Genomic DNA, 10,572 nt, shown 5'->3' on the forward strand with positions numbered 1-10,572 from the left:
CATTTCTATTTGTCATATAGTTAACTCGCATCTTTCAATAGTGTCATTTCAGAGATGCAAAAGCTATCATTTTTATATTATATTATATTATATAAATATATTATATTTGTGATTTAAAATTATTTTAGTTTTAAGAATAAATATAAAAACAAGAGATTTTGCATTCTTTCAAGTGAAATGATCGAGGGATGTTAGTTAAAATTTGTTTTTGCAAAAAGTAGAAATGTTTCAATTGTTCATCTTTTCCAATACTTTAGCTTTTTAACTATCTAACAACTATAGATGAAATATGGGTGTAGCACAAACATTTATGAACAAAAATAGATCAATTAAATGAGAACCTAATTTGGAAGTGGGACCCACATGAGACATCACACACTAGTCAATGCTTAGTGTGTGCTATTTAAACCCATCCAAAATAAGTATGCTTAAGCCACAGCCAAATTAAGGATTAGTTTTTGGTACCATTAATTTTTGTATTAAGTATCATAGAATCACAAAGCTCATTTTTTGCTCATTCGAGCATCCACGTTACAAACTTATTACAAATACCAAGAGTCACAACTTAGAATTCTACACAGAGGTGTCCCTCATGGGAGTTGAACTTGGGTCTCCACATTGAGAACTCAATGCTTTAACCAACTAAGCTCAACCCCTTGGACCGGTACCATTAATTATAAAATAATATTACACATACTTACAACAAAGGTGGATTTTTGGGAAGCGTTGGATAAATCCGTGAAGAAGCTCAGTGAGAAAGTTAGTGACAATAATAACACAAAGGATTTGGCAGAATATCTATAAAGAGTGTGTACCTCCACAATCTTCTTAATGTCTAATGGCACCATCATATAATGATTTTTTTTTGTGATAGTGGTCTTTGTTATCAATTTGCTACTTGACAAGCTCCCACTCTAACTTGTAAAATGCCTCCACCTTTACCCTAAAATTCCCTTACATCAAAATAATTGGTTTTTTCATGAAGAACATAATCATAATGAGATTTTCTCAACCAACTATTCAAAAAAAATATTTTTTATGCGATTGTAATTGTAACAATGGATAGGGAATTTCTTCAAAGTAAGATTGCAACAAGTGCATTAGTTTTCAAATCAATTAAAAGAGCACAAATTTGGCCTTTTCTTATATCTTTTATTTTGCCTCATCATATGATAACTTTGTTACATAAATTTAGTGATATGCATCTTTATTCTATTTTCGTTGATGGATCTAACTCACCATAGAGTCAATTTTCTTTGTTGTTGTTTTAAATGATTAAATGCAAGTGTTGCATGGAGGGGGGTTTTATGATTGTCTTCTACATTAAAACAAATTATATAACATAAATTTTATTTTGTTCTAAATGCCTAATAACTTCTCTTCTCTTTATATAGGGTTTGTTGAAAGTTTTAAAAAAGATTCAAATGATTCAGGATTCTCTTTAGAAATTTCTTCTTCTAATTTAGGTTAAATGGACTAAGGATTAGAGGAGGTAATAGAAAAAATTGAGAGAAATGCATTCTAAATATTGAAATTTATAAAATCCAAACAAATTTTTTATTAGAAGAATAACAAAGCTTTGACTACTTATCTATCTTGTATGCACACTATTGGAAAAAAAGTTGGGAGAGGATTTAGAAATGTAGTGAAATATGCAAGGGATGCTCATGCTTTGATGGCTTTGTAGTAATTAGATCGCAGTTGTTGATTATTTAAACTGTGCTGTGGTCACTTTTTCTTTTTTAATAAATGGCTTGGTATTTATGAAGCCATAGTGTGTACAATTCATGTGTAATGTGACAACATTTTATTTAATATAAATAATTTGCAAAAAAAATTTGTCCCCAAAATTGTTACATTCACCCTACAACCCACAAGTGCTCTTAGCACTCACAATCACCTTCAACATCTTCTTATAAATCTGATGCTCTTGGTTGTATGGATTCTAGTAAATTTCTTCATCTAATACTAGTTATTTATTCTATTCCTACTCAGTAACTTGTTGATAAAGACCGAGAGGAACATTGTGTTCATAATTGTTGGAAGTTTGTTTGTGGCCATTCCAACACTACTAAAATCTGATGTAAACATGATCACCCTCCTATCAATTATACTCTTGCCACCTACTAATTTTATTTGTTTTTATTGATATTCAGACATAACCCTCTTTAACGTTGATTATGTACCTACTATCTATAGTGGAGGTAGAGTAACCATCTACTTCAAATCACATTCAGAAAAAAAAATATAAATTAAATTCAGGAAACAAATTAAAGCCTGTGAAACAACATTTCATTGTTTGTCTGGTATTGCATGCCACTTAGAAATGCAATCAATAAAAGTATGGAGGGAAAAAAGACACACAACTTTCTATCAGTAGGGATACACGATTAGAACCTCTTATCGTTTTGCAACTAAATGAAACAAAACTTTTTTGACCACTTTTTAAATCCCAGACTCTACACATTGAAAGATCTAAAAATTAGAGAGACACAGAAAACAAAATTGAAAAGAAGAAGGATGTGAATAATTTATTAGAACAAATAATAATGATATATATAACTTAAACTACATTGCAATAGCATTTTTTTATACACCTTTGATCTCCTACATAGATCAAAGCAAAAAAACAATAAAACAAAACTTATAAACTAAAAAATAGTAACAAGACTGTCTTTAAAAAAATAAAAATAAAACTTAAGTCTACATAGCAGTTAGAGATTACAACTGTTATTTTATTCACACATAAAGCTGAAAGAGGATAAAGCAAAAAACAAGAAATCATAAAAAATCATGATCTCTCCAACCCATCATTCGATCTTATCTTCAATCTCCCCCTGGATGACCAATGGAGGTGAATCTCAACTGATTTCAGAAGGCAATAAAACTTGTGGTTGGAAGAGCTTTAGTAAAAATATTAGCAACTTGTTCAGATAAAGGACAAAATTGCAACTCCACTTGTCCATCTTGAACCAAGTCACGAATGTAATGATGACGGATTTCTATGTGCTTCGTTCTGGCATGAAACACATGATTCTTTGTCATGGAAATAGTGCTATTGTTATCACAATAAATGGTGTTTGGATGCTTTGGAACCAAATATAGATCTATCAATATCCTTCTTATCCATACTGCTTGAGAACTTGTTGATGATGCTACCATGTATTTCGCTTCTGCTGAAGAAAGAGCCAATATTGCCTGTTTCTTACTACTCCAGGATACAAGTCCAGAGCCCAATGAAAACACATAACCAAATTTTGATTTCCTATCATCCATTGAACCGACCCAATCTGAATCTATGTAACCAACTAGTTCAAACTTGTTAGTGGGAGAATATTGAATGCCAAAATTATGTGTACCACTCACATACCTGAAAATTCTTCTAGCAGTTCGCCAATGTGACTCATGTGGATCCTGTATGAACCGAGAGACAAGGCTCATAGCATACATAATATCGGGTCTCGTGGTTGTGAGATACATGAGGCTACCAACCAAACTCCTATACCGAGTTGCATCAACCTTGGGACTAGCATCTTCCTTGGTTAGTTTTTTACCAAGGGCTATGGGGGTTGCAAATACTTTGCATGCCACAATGTTAAACTTCTTCAATAAATCAGCTATATACTTGGATTGAGAAATAAACACACCTTCTGATGTTTGTTGTACTTCCACACCAAGAAAATAGTGCATAAGTCCCAGATCTGAGATTTCAAACTCTTGTTTCATTTCTACTTGAAACTTATCCATGAGAGCTTTTCTATTACCTGTATAAATCAAATCATTAACATAGAGGCAAACTATGAGAATATCATTACCAATACGTTGGACATACAAGGTAGGCTCTAAGTGGGTTCTGTTGAATCCTTTCCTCATGAAATGATTGTCAATTCTAGCATACCAGGCATGAGGAGCTTGCTTCAACCCATAAAGGGCTTTCTTCAACTTGTAGACTAAGTGTTCTTTTTCTAGAACTTCATAACCCATAGGTTGTTCTACATAAACTTCCTCATCTATGTAACCATTAAGGAATGCTAATTTCACATCCATCTGAAATATTGGCCACTTGTATTGTGCTGCAATAGCCAATATAATCTTGACTGTATCAAGTCGAGCCACAAGAGAAAAAGTTTCTACATAATCCACTCTAGGAGTTTGTGCAAACCCTTTGGCAACTACTCTTGCCTTATGGTGTTCTACTGAACCATTTGCATGATATTTGACTTTGTAAATCCATTTCACACCAATCACCTGCTTACCTAAATGGGAAGTGGAACTAATTCCCAAGTATTATTCTTATGAATGGAATTCATTTCATCATTCATAGCATTAACCCATACGGGTTCCTTCACTTCTTCTTCATACACAAAGGGTTCATCTTTAATTGTACTAAATAAAGAAAAATTAGCAACTGGATTTATATTGGTACTCCTTTGATAAACATCAACTGAACTCAGTACCTTTTGTGTAACAGATGCTGGAGGTGAATCTTCACCTGAGTTTGTGCTACTTGAAGAACTAGGTGAGCTTGGAGGACTGGAACTGGAGCTTGAACTTCCACTTGAGCTTGTGGGGAGAGGAGGAGGAACACTGTTATCTTCCATGTTGATGTTTATTGATGGATTTTTCTGCACATCATCTTTCCACTGCCATACTCTTCCATCAAAAATCACATCCTGACTAAGTATCCATTTCTTTGTCTCAGGATTATACAATCTATAGCCCATAAAGATTCATAGTTGGGATTTGGCATCCAACTTCTTCCGCTTTTGATTTGGAATATGTACATATGCCAAGCATCCAAAGATGCGAAGATGATCCACTAAAGGCTTGTGACCACTCCAGGCTTCCTTTGGAGTCATATTTTAAACCTACTTTTGTGGGACTACGGTTCAGAATGTATACTGTAGTGGCAATTGCTTCTCCCCAAAAACTATTTGGAAGATTTTTTGTTTGCAACATGCTTCGTGCCATTTCCATAATGGTACAGTTCTTTCTTTCAGCAATACCATTTTGCTGAGATGTATATGCAGCAATAAGTTGTCTTTGGATGCCATTCTTAGCACAAAAATCAGCAAACTCATTAGATGTAAACTCTTCCCCTCTATCTATTTTGAGTATCTTGACAGGATACCCGCTTTGTTTTTCAGCTAGTGCTTTAAAATTCTTGAAGCATGCAAAGGCTTCAAATTTTTGCTTCAAAAAATAAGGCCAAGTGTGGCAAGAGTAATCATCAATGAATGTCAAAAAATAAAGGTTCTTACCCAATGATGGCTCTTGCATATCACCATAGATGTCAGCATGCACAAGCTCTAGAGGAGATTTGGCTCTCCATGATTTGCCCACTGGAAAACTGTCTCGATGATTTGACCATATCGTTGACGCCATAACAATGAATCATCTATGGTTGATTTTAGTGCATGCAACTTACTAGAAACAAATTTGAGAGGAAAAAATCTATTCTCTGTCATATAAGTCTTTGCTACAAGATGATGATTATTAGATTTATCAAAAATTTTGCAACAGCTATCTTCAAATACAACTTTATAGTTCTTTTCTAAAAGTTGTCCTATACTCAAAAGACTATGTTGTAATTCTGGCACAAAGAAAGTATTATGGATATTTGTAGTGTCTCCTTTCTTAGTCTTGACTGCAAGGGTACCTATTCCCATTACATCAACCTCCTTATCATCTCCAAGTTTAACTTTACTCCTCATTGAATTATCTAATTTGACAAAGAAATCAGATTTACCTGTCATGTGATTTGAACAACCGCTATCCAAGAACTAGACATCCTCTTGGGGTTCTTTTGCCAAATTGCATGCAAAGAATGTAAAATTCTTTGCATCAAAAGACTCTTTTGCATAACTAGCTCTTGACTTATTAAAGTCAAATTTTTCTTCCTGTACTCAGATTCATAGTGCCCATATCTTTCACAACATTTGCACTGTATACTCCTTCTATCAACAGATATTCTACATCTTCCTCTATTATTTCCTCGTCCTCTTCCTCTACCTCTTCCTCTGTTATTACGAAAAGATTCACCTTGAAATTTAGCTGTATGAGAGGGAGGAAATTTGGATTCTTCTTAATAACGGGTAAACATTTTAGATGTCGTCGGGCTTAGTAAGTATGGTATAGGGCAGTGATAGTATTCTTTTTACATTAAAGAAGGGGTAAACATTTTTTATGGAGATCTTATTTTCATTTAAACATTCAATAATAATGTTTTAGTAGAATTTGAATCTTGATGGAAAGAATAATAGCACAACGTAACCATCACACAATGTCACTATTAGCAATGTATAATAATATTGCTTATTCAACTTTCTAAATATATAATTCTGAAATTTAAAATTGGTTGAATAGATACTCTAATTGTCCTCACCCTTGTCCTTCTATTTTAGTATTGAATGACTCTTAAAAGATAAAATGATTTGTTGAGTTAAATTTAAAATTTAGAGTGAGCAAGAAGCCTATTCAAATTATGTACTTTGGTAGGAGATAATGCATATTACATTTACTATTGATCAATTTCTTTTACAATTTTGTTGTTGCTATCAACTTTTGCTCTTAAAATTCATAACTTGCATTTTTAATTACTCAACATTTCCAAATGACTAGCAAAACATTGTATATTACATGAATTTTCTTCAAAACATTGTATATTACATGAATTTTCTTCATTAATCATTTAACAATTCGAAGTTAGTCTCTTTATTTTGCTCATTTGTGCTACCTAGGGACGTGAAGATTTTTGCATATGAACAAATTTGAAAAAATATAATTGTAAAAATTGTTTTGTACTATATCTCTTAATTATATTTAAGAAGAATTCAAGTGATTAAATTTATTTCCTCAAACCTCTCCAAAATATTTTTTTCTCTGTGGTAGTGCTCTATTTGTAGAAATGGAAAGCATATTTTATTTGATAGCTAAGACGTGAAATTTTTTCTCTAAAACTTTTAAGATCGATTAAATTTATTTTTTGAAATATATATTAGTTTGCAAGGTATTATGCAATATTGTAGAAGTGAAAAGTGTATTTTTACCAATATTATTTCTTGTTTTTATTTTTATTTTTAGTGTTTATTATGTATATTTTAAAAGTTAATTGTCATTTAAGAAGGATTTTGGTTTGAGTTTATGTTTTTCATTTTTAGTAATTTAGACTTAGTTTTTGAGTTGTATTCTTTCAATTTCGAGACATAGATTATTTGGGTGATGTTACTTGTAGATTAAAATTACTAAGACAATCATGATCGTTGTTTCTTATATCAAATTTAATCAAAAAATTGATCAAAATTTATTCCAACTAATAATTACCCTCAAAGCCATATGATTAAATATTATTTTTAAATAACTAAATTATATATAATTACACTATTATTAAAAATTATCCTCCACTAAACTGAATTAAGAAAACAACTTTAAAAACTCAGAAAGCACTATATGTCAGCTGAATTTACTTTAAAATGAACTTTATAACCATAATCATTCTATGTTTCTAAGCTCTCTGGCAGACTTACCTAAAAAATCTGTAATTTACTAATAGACTTGTCACTTTATAATGCCATGCATCATCTGAGAGAACGTTTGATGCTTTGAATCATAATGGTTTCAAATACATGTACGCTACTCACTCATACAGCAGAAGAAATCACTCTAAAAATAAAATGTATCATCGCCCTTGACCTGGTACAATGACACCATATCTCTGTGCCCAATTTTTTTTTAATTTTTTTTTTGAAAAATGCATCTATTGAATGGAAAAAATAAGAACAATAGAAAGAACTTTCAGGACATTTCTGAAAGAAAAAGCTTAAGATTCACTACATTGCCAAATAACTTTATAACTTGAGTATTACTAAAAGCAGGCTGCAAATTACAATAAAGCTGATCATTTTTTTCTGAGAATGTCAAGCACATGCTTCTCCGAAATGTTGTTCATAATTGTGCATAGAGATCTGTATTGTAGCAAGAGAGGACTGCTGCAAAATAATATTGGAGAAGAGACCATGCATAATTACTTCTGTGGGAGGGAAAACATGAGAGAAAATAGCTTTACAACAAAGCAATCAATCAAATATATAGCAAAATGCATTGACCATAAGATTCTGAAACAATGTTCGGAAAGCAATGCAACCCTAACAAATCTAGTTTCCAATTTAATTTTCTGTTAAATAATTAAGAATACAAGACTGAACTTTTTGCCAAATTTGTTGAGCATGTCTACAAGACCAGAAAGAATGCTTAATGAATTCCAACTTGTAGCGATTAACCAGCTAAAATATATATGTCATTCTTTAACATTTAAAGTTGAGGCTGATAAATCTGCGGCTACACGGGCTGTGACCTTGATTGTACTCCCTCCTTCCATGACTGCCATCTTAGCCTTTTCCTTCAATTCCTTCATTTTGTTCCTCGCCATTCTTCCCTCTTCTCCTTCCATCAATTCTCTCACCGCTCTCTCCACTTCTTCTCTCTTCACAAATCCCTTCTTGTCTATCTTCAAATCTATGGCTATCTTAAGCTGCTTCACCAGTATGACCTTATTCATCCCCTGTTCAGCATACAGAGGCCAAGCGATCATTGGGACTCCATGACAGACGCTCTCCAACGTAGAATTCCACCCGCAATGAGAAAGGAAGCCTCAGGTACAGGGATGAGAAAGAATCGGTAATTGAGGGGCCCAATTAAGAAGCACCAGCCCACGGTCCCAGGTTCGACTCTCAAAACCCTCTGGTAAAAGCTGAGAAATGTTAGTTTCCAGAGAAGAAGAGTCCCCTGATTTGTAGCCTCGCAGAACCCACAGGAACCGGTGGCCGCTAGCTTCGAGCCCAAGTGCCAGATCTGTATTTTGCTCCCTCGACAAAACGCCTGCGCTTCCGAAGGACACAAACAGAACAGACGAGGGAGGCTGCTCGTCCAACCATTTGAGGCACCCGGATTCGTCAGGAGTATCAGATTCTGGGAGCAACAAGGGACCTATTGGATAGATCGGAGGCGTTGCAGGCGAGCTGAGGACTTTGATGGCTTCCTCCTCCAGCTCAGCAAAGGTGTTAACGAGAATCCCTGATGCTTCCTTCAGCCGGGAGGAATGGTGGACTATCCATTTACACGCGGAATTCGACTTGTCTTGAATGGCAATGGGCAGATTCCTAGCAGGAATCGGCGGGAGCCCCGGTACCTCCACTTCAAAATCGGGGCCTGTACACGACATTTCAATGTTTGAGACGAGTGTTGGGATATGCATCGCGAAGCAAAGACCAGAAGCCGAGGCCGAAAAGAATAAATAAGTTTGCAAGTTCAGCTTGGCGCCAACGTCGAGCAGGTCAGTACAGAAGAAATCTGTAACGAAGGCAGAGATGGGCATAGACGAAAGCAAGGATTGGAGAGCCTCTTCAATGTATGGCTTCGCTTTCAGCACGAACTTTGATATGCGAGTTTCAATTTTCATCTCTTCTCGTCTTCATCGACAGTGACATCAGGTATCTCTGTAAAGCGGATATCCAGAGCGGAAGAGGCCAATCGTTCAAGCACTGGGGGTTGCTGAGAAGTCCACATCCACTTGCTGATGATGAGAGTTATGGAGAAGCCATGATGTGTGCACAGCCGCTTTACAAATTCAACTAATGGAAGCAAATGACCCATTGCTCCGCTCAGCGGGAAAATGGCGACATGAGGATTCCCCATCAATGGTGGCCTCAATTACAGAAGCTAGAAATGCAAAGATTGAGCAGAAATAAGAGCCTTCACCCAAATTTGTGAAGCAAGTTACTTATCTCTAAGTTATACAGCTCCTCACGGCAACACCTGACACACAATCATTTCAATCACAATAATGAGTGTACTTCATTTAAAGATTGTATTTTATTGGAAGGAAAATTTAGGGTGGTTTCGGTACAGTCAAAATTTAAAATGTCTACAGAATTTCTCCTGTGTTAAACTAATTTGTTATCTTCCTTTATTAATCATTCTAATTTACTCCAAAGGCGTACCTATTATTTGAAGGCCGCGGCTATTCTAGCTCTAAAACAGACCTGTCGTACAGCGTGTTAGTGATAGGTTAGTCAATCACAACCGTTAACTGTAAAATCAATGGTGTAAAATGCTTGACTAACACGCGTGTTAGTCAATCCGTACTATCTTTTTGGAGCCAAAATAGACATGTCCTTATTTGAAAGAAACTAGCTAATTTTTTACTATCAAGGGACGATTCAAGCGTTTTGAACCATTGATCGCAAAATATTTGATGGAAGAACTAGCAACGTCATGGAGAAACCTGACTATGTGTATCGTCTTGTCGTCACTTGCCTTCATTTATAGGCCGAAGTTATTCTGGCTCCAAAATAAACCTTTTCTACAGCATGATAGTGACGTGTTAGTCAATCGCAGCCGTTTATTACAAAATCGACTATGTAAAATGCGCGACTAACACGCATGTTAGTCAATCCGTACTGCCGTTTTGGAGCCAAAATAGTCGCGTCCTCATTTATTCTCCCTGTCTTTCTATTCGTCATTCGTTTTACTTTTTCATTTTACGTTTTTTGGGCCATACATTGATAAGTTAGA

General features: G+C 34.7%; 1 pseudogene; it reads right to left on the reverse strand.

Moving 5' to 3' along the window:
* Window positions 1-8,148: 8,148 nt before the first annotated feature.
* Window positions 8,149-9,767, reverse strand: LOC131859495 (UDP-glycosyltransferase 72B1-like; annotated as a pseudogene).
* Between the last annotated feature and the right edge of the window lie 805 nt (window positions 9,768-10,572).

This window comes from Cryptomeria japonica, chromosome 10 (genome assembly GCF_030272615.1).
Source record: "Cryptomeria japonica chromosome 10, Sugi_1.0, whole genome shotgun sequence".
In the NCBI taxonomy this organism is placed as follows: Eukaryota; Viridiplantae; Streptophyta; class Pinopsida; order Cupressales; family Cupressaceae; genus Cryptomeria; species Cryptomeria japonica.